Here is a 5,270-nt window from a genome sequence, read left to right on the forward strand (position 1 = left end):
AAATGCATCGAGGGAGATGGGTATGAGACCCACACTATGAGCTGCCCACGGTGGTAACCCACTTTATGTGATCGGAGATCCCGTGAATTAGAGCTGGGAGACAAGCCGTTGGTCAGCTGGGAGGAGAGTATATATCCCTATAGCAATTTTACCACTCCGTAAGATGCAATACTCTCCTAATCTGCATGGCAGGATGATAATTATCTTAATGTGTTCTAAGTGGCTTATTTTAGCAGAGATGTTGTCCTGCAGAACATCTTTTGAAGAACACACCTATATGAGTCTGATTGTTAAACGTCGCAATCTATGAGAGTTGGGTGCTCTCTAGTAAACTCATGATAGGCCCTGGAGTATGACGTATAAGCTCCAAACCGCGAGGAAGCCTCGCGGCAGCCTAGTATCGGTCTAGGCTTTGTATGAAGCTAGTGCGCAGAAAACTTGTAGTTCAAGGCATAGTCCACTATCCAAGTTGCAATCTAGTGTAATATGAAGCTTTAAGTGGAAGTTCAACTTAACAGTCTCCACGACATACCGGTATATAAAACAATGTTCTGGAAACTTATTGATGAGATGTGCCAATGAGAGTTTGTGGGGGATTGCTGGAATTTGGGGCATTTGGCCTTTGGCCTATGGCCCATTATCAAATTCTGAAACTTACATGGCCCATTCCAAAAATCAGTGGCAGCACTAGTGGGGGCTAAAGTTTAGTCCCACATTGCTAGTTGGGAGAGAGTTGGAGTGGTATTTAAGGTGGGCTGTTCTAGACCTAGTAAGTGAGTGAGAAGAGAGAGAGAGCCCTCGCGCACTCCTCCTCCTCCGCCGCCACGCCTCGCCTCGCCACGCCTCGTCACGTCACGACGCGCCGCGGGTTGCGGGAATCTCGCCGAGCCGAGCTTATCTTTTTGCTGTTTGGAAATTAATTGTGTAATCAATTTTGAGTCATTAACGGACGCGTTACTCAGCCGTTTTGCCTTCCGGTTTTTCTGGATCGTGGCTGTGCCGACTCGGACGTGGGCTATGCCCCACGACCTTCCCGAACCGCACTATATAAGACCCTGCGCAACCCTAGCCGCCGTAACTAGACGCATACGCGACTACCTGTTTCCAGTTCATTGCGCCGCCACCTCCGTCTTCCTCATCCCGTCCGTCGGCATGCACCGACTGCCGGACACTAGGCCTCCGGAACCCTGCCTCTCGTGAACCTGTACGGGTGAGGGGCAATCAGGTTTTTGGGGAGCGCTCCGGCACGACTACTGGCATCACGACGTCGTCATCGGACGACGAGTTTCTCCACAACGACAACTTCTTCCCGGATCTCAGCGACTTCTTCGACAACCTCAACATGGGCGACAACGAAGCTGCTGCGAAGTATGTGTTCTTGTCATTTCTCTTTCAGTTTCTGTTAGAGCTTCTTCTTCTAGTTTGTGTGGTAGATGTGATCAGTTTATCTTGTTTAGACGTGATCTGTTCATCTACCTTACTAATCTGCATGATTAGTTTATTTGTTATTTTCGTAGTCATGATTTATCAATTACTTGTACGGATTATTTCATATGGATATTTGCTTATATATTCAACACTATGTTGGATGATTTCTTTGTTCCATTAACTTCCAGCAGCTTTGTGCAATGTCCAGAAGTGTTAAGAATGATTATGTCACCTCTGAACATGTGAATTTTTGATTATGCACTAACCCTCTAATGAGGTTGCTTCGAGTTTGGTGTGGAGGAAGTTTTCAAGGGTCAAGAGAGGAGGATGATATATGATTAAGAAGAGTGAAAAGTCTAAGCTTGGGGATGCCCACGTGGTTCATCCCTGCATATTTCAAGAAGACTCAAGCATCTAAGCTTGGGGATGCCCAAGGCATCCCCTTCTTCATCGACAAATTATCAGGTTCCTCTAGTAAAACTATATTTTTATTCCGTCACATCTTATGTACTTTACTTGGAGCGTCTGTGTGCTTTTATTTTAGTTTTGTTATTTTCATTCTCTGAATAAATGCTTGTGTGGGAGAGAGACACGCTCCGCTGGTTCATATGAACACATGTGTTCTTAGCTTTTAATGTTCATGGCGAAGGTTAAAACTGCTTCGTTAATTGTTATATGGTTGGAAACAGAAAATGCTACATGTGGTAGTGGTATAATGAAACACTTGCATAATCTTGTAGATCATTGAGCTTTGATAACTTGATTCTTTGCAAACGTTTTGAGGTATTTAGATGGTAAGGCTTGTTGTTTGAATAAGTTAAAATTAGTAGTGGATTGTTGTCTTTAAGCTTGTGCCGTACTACAAACTCTATTTAAATAGTTGAAGGTGTAGTTGGACTTGATAGCTTTCTATGTCTGAGAGTTCATCGTAATAACTAAGTTGTGCTGAAGGTCGAGGGAGCTAGCGGGGTACTTGTGCCACCGTGAACGGCCCTCCTTGGAGTAAATTTTAATCATGCTCTTAATGTTGAACCTGCTAGATGTTTGCAATAAGCTTGTGAGTTCTTTTTGACTAATGTTAAGCTACGGTTTTTGGCACTTCCACCATCCAAATTTGCTAGCCTCTTCGGTACTGTGCATTGCCTTTTGCTCACATTGAGAATTGTGCATACTTCGCCAGTACATCCAAACCCGTGGGAGGACTTTCTCTTGTTCTCCTACACATAAGCTCATACATCTCCTCAAAACAGCCACCATACCTACCTACCACAGCATTTCCATAGATGTTCCGAGATATATTGCCATGCAACTTCCATTTTACATTACATGCCATGTTTTCATTCATTATTTATATATTGCTTTGCATGATTCTATATAGCTGATGTGTGTGATACGCGTACAACACGCGTCCGTTGGGAACCCCAAGAGGAAGGTGTGATGCGTACAGCGGCAAGTTTTCCCTCAGTATGAAACCAAGGTTTATCGAACCAGTAGGAGCCAAGAAGCACGTTGAAGGTTGATGGCGGCGGGATGTAGTGCGGCGCAACACCAGAGATTCCGGCGCCAACGTGGAACCTGCACAACACAACCAAAGTACTTTGCCCAACGAAACAGCGAGGTTGTCAATCTCACCGGCTTGCTGTAACAAAGGATTAGATGTATAGTGTGGATGATGATTGTTTGCAGAGAACAGTAGAACAGTATTGCAGTAGATTGTATTTCAGTATAGAGAATTGGACCGGGGTCCACAGTTCACTAGAGGTGTCTCTCCCATAAGATAAACAGCATGTTGGGTGAACAAATTACAGTTGGGCAATTGACAAATAAAGAGGGCATGACCATGCACATACATATTATGATGAGTATAGTGAGATTTAATTGGGCATTACGACAAAGTACATAGACCACTATCCAGCATGCATCTATGCCTAAAAAGTCCACCTTCAAAGTTATCATCCGAACCCCTCCGAGTATTAAGTTGCTAACAACAGACAATTGCATTAAGTATTGCGCGTAATGTAATCAGTAACTACATCCTTGAACATAGCACCAATGTTTTATCCCTAGTGGCAACAGCACATCCATAATCTTAGAGATTTCTGTCACTTCCCCAGATTCACGGAGACATGAACCCACTATCGAGCATAAATACTCCCTCTTGGAGTTACAAGCATCTACTTGGCCAGAGCATCTACTAGTAACGGAGAGCATGCAAGATCATAAACAACACATAGACATAACTTTGATAATCAACATAACAAGTATTCTCTATTCATCGGATCGCAACAAACGCAACATATAGAATTACAGATAGATGATCTTGATCATGTTAGGCAGCTCACAAGATCCGACAATTAAGCACAATGGGGAGAAGACAACCATCTAGCTACTGCTATGGACCCATAGTCCAGGGGTAGACTACTCACACATCACTCCGGAGGCGACCATGGCGGCGTAGAGTCCTCCGGGAGATGATTCCCCTCTCCGGCAGGGTGCCGGAGGCGATCTCCTGAATCCCCCGAGATGGGATTGGCGGCGGCGGCGTCTCTGGAAGGTTTTCCGTATCGTGGCTCTCGGTACTGGGGGTTTCGCGTCGGAGGCTTTAAGTAGGCGGGAGGGCAGGTCAGGGGGCCACACGAGGGCCCCACACCACAGGTCGGCGCGGCCAAGGGGCAGGCCGCGTCGCCCTAGGGTTTGGGCGCCTCGTGGCCCCACTTCGTCTCCTCTTCGGTCTTCTGGAAGCTTCGTGGCAAAATAGGACCCTGGGCGTTGATTTCGTCCAATTCTGAGAATATTTCGTTACTAGGATTTCTGAAACCAAAAACAGCAGAAAACAGCAACTAGCACTTCGGCATCTTGTTAATAGGTTAGTTCCAGAAAATGCACGAATATGACATAAAGTGTGCATAAAACATGTAGATATCATCAATAATGTGGCATGGAACACAAGAAATTATCGATACGTCGGAGACGTATCAGCATCCCCAAGCTTAGTTCTGCTCGTCCCGAGCAGGTAAAACGATAACAAAGATAATTTCTGGAGTGACATGCCATCATAACCTTGATCATACTATTTGTAAAGCATATGTAGTGAATGCAGCGATCAAAACAATGTATATGACATCAGTAAACAAGTGAATCATAAAGCAAAGACTTTTCATGAATAGTACTTCAAGACAAGCATCAATAAGTCTTGCATAAGAGTTAACTCATAAAGCAATAATTCATAGTAAAAGCATTGAAGCAACACAAAGGAAGATTAAGTTTCAGCGGTTGCTTTCAACTTGTAACATGTATATCTCATGGATATTGTCAACATAGAGTAATATAATAAGTGCAATATGCAAGTATGTAGGAATCAATGCACAGTTCACACAAGTTTTTGCTTCTTGAGGTGGAGAGAAATAGGTGAACTGACTCAACAATGAAAGTAAAAGAATGGTCCTCCATAGAGGAAAAGCATCGATTGCTATATTTGTGCTAGAGCTTTGATTTTGAAAACATGAAACAATTTTGTCAACGGTAGTAATAAAGCATATGTATCATGTAAATTATATCTTACAAGTTGCAAGCCTCATGCATAGTATACTAATAGTGCCCGCACCTTGTCCTAATTAGCTTGGACTACCGGATCATCGCAATGCACATGTTTTAACCAAGTGTCACAAAGGGGTACCTCTATGCCGCCTGTACAAAGGTCTAAGGAGAAAGCTCGCATTGGATTTCTCGCTATTGATTATTCTCAACTTAGACATCCATACCGGGACAACATAGACAACAGATAATGGACTCCTCTTTTATGCATAAGCATGTAACAACAATTAATAATTTTCTCATATGAG

This window comes from Lolium perenne, chromosome 6 (assembly GCF_019359855.2).
Source record: "Lolium perenne isolate Kyuss_39 chromosome 6, Kyuss_2.0, whole genome shotgun sequence".
Taxonomy (NCBI): domain Eukaryota; kingdom Viridiplantae; phylum Streptophyta; class Magnoliopsida; order Poales; family Poaceae; genus Lolium; species Lolium perenne.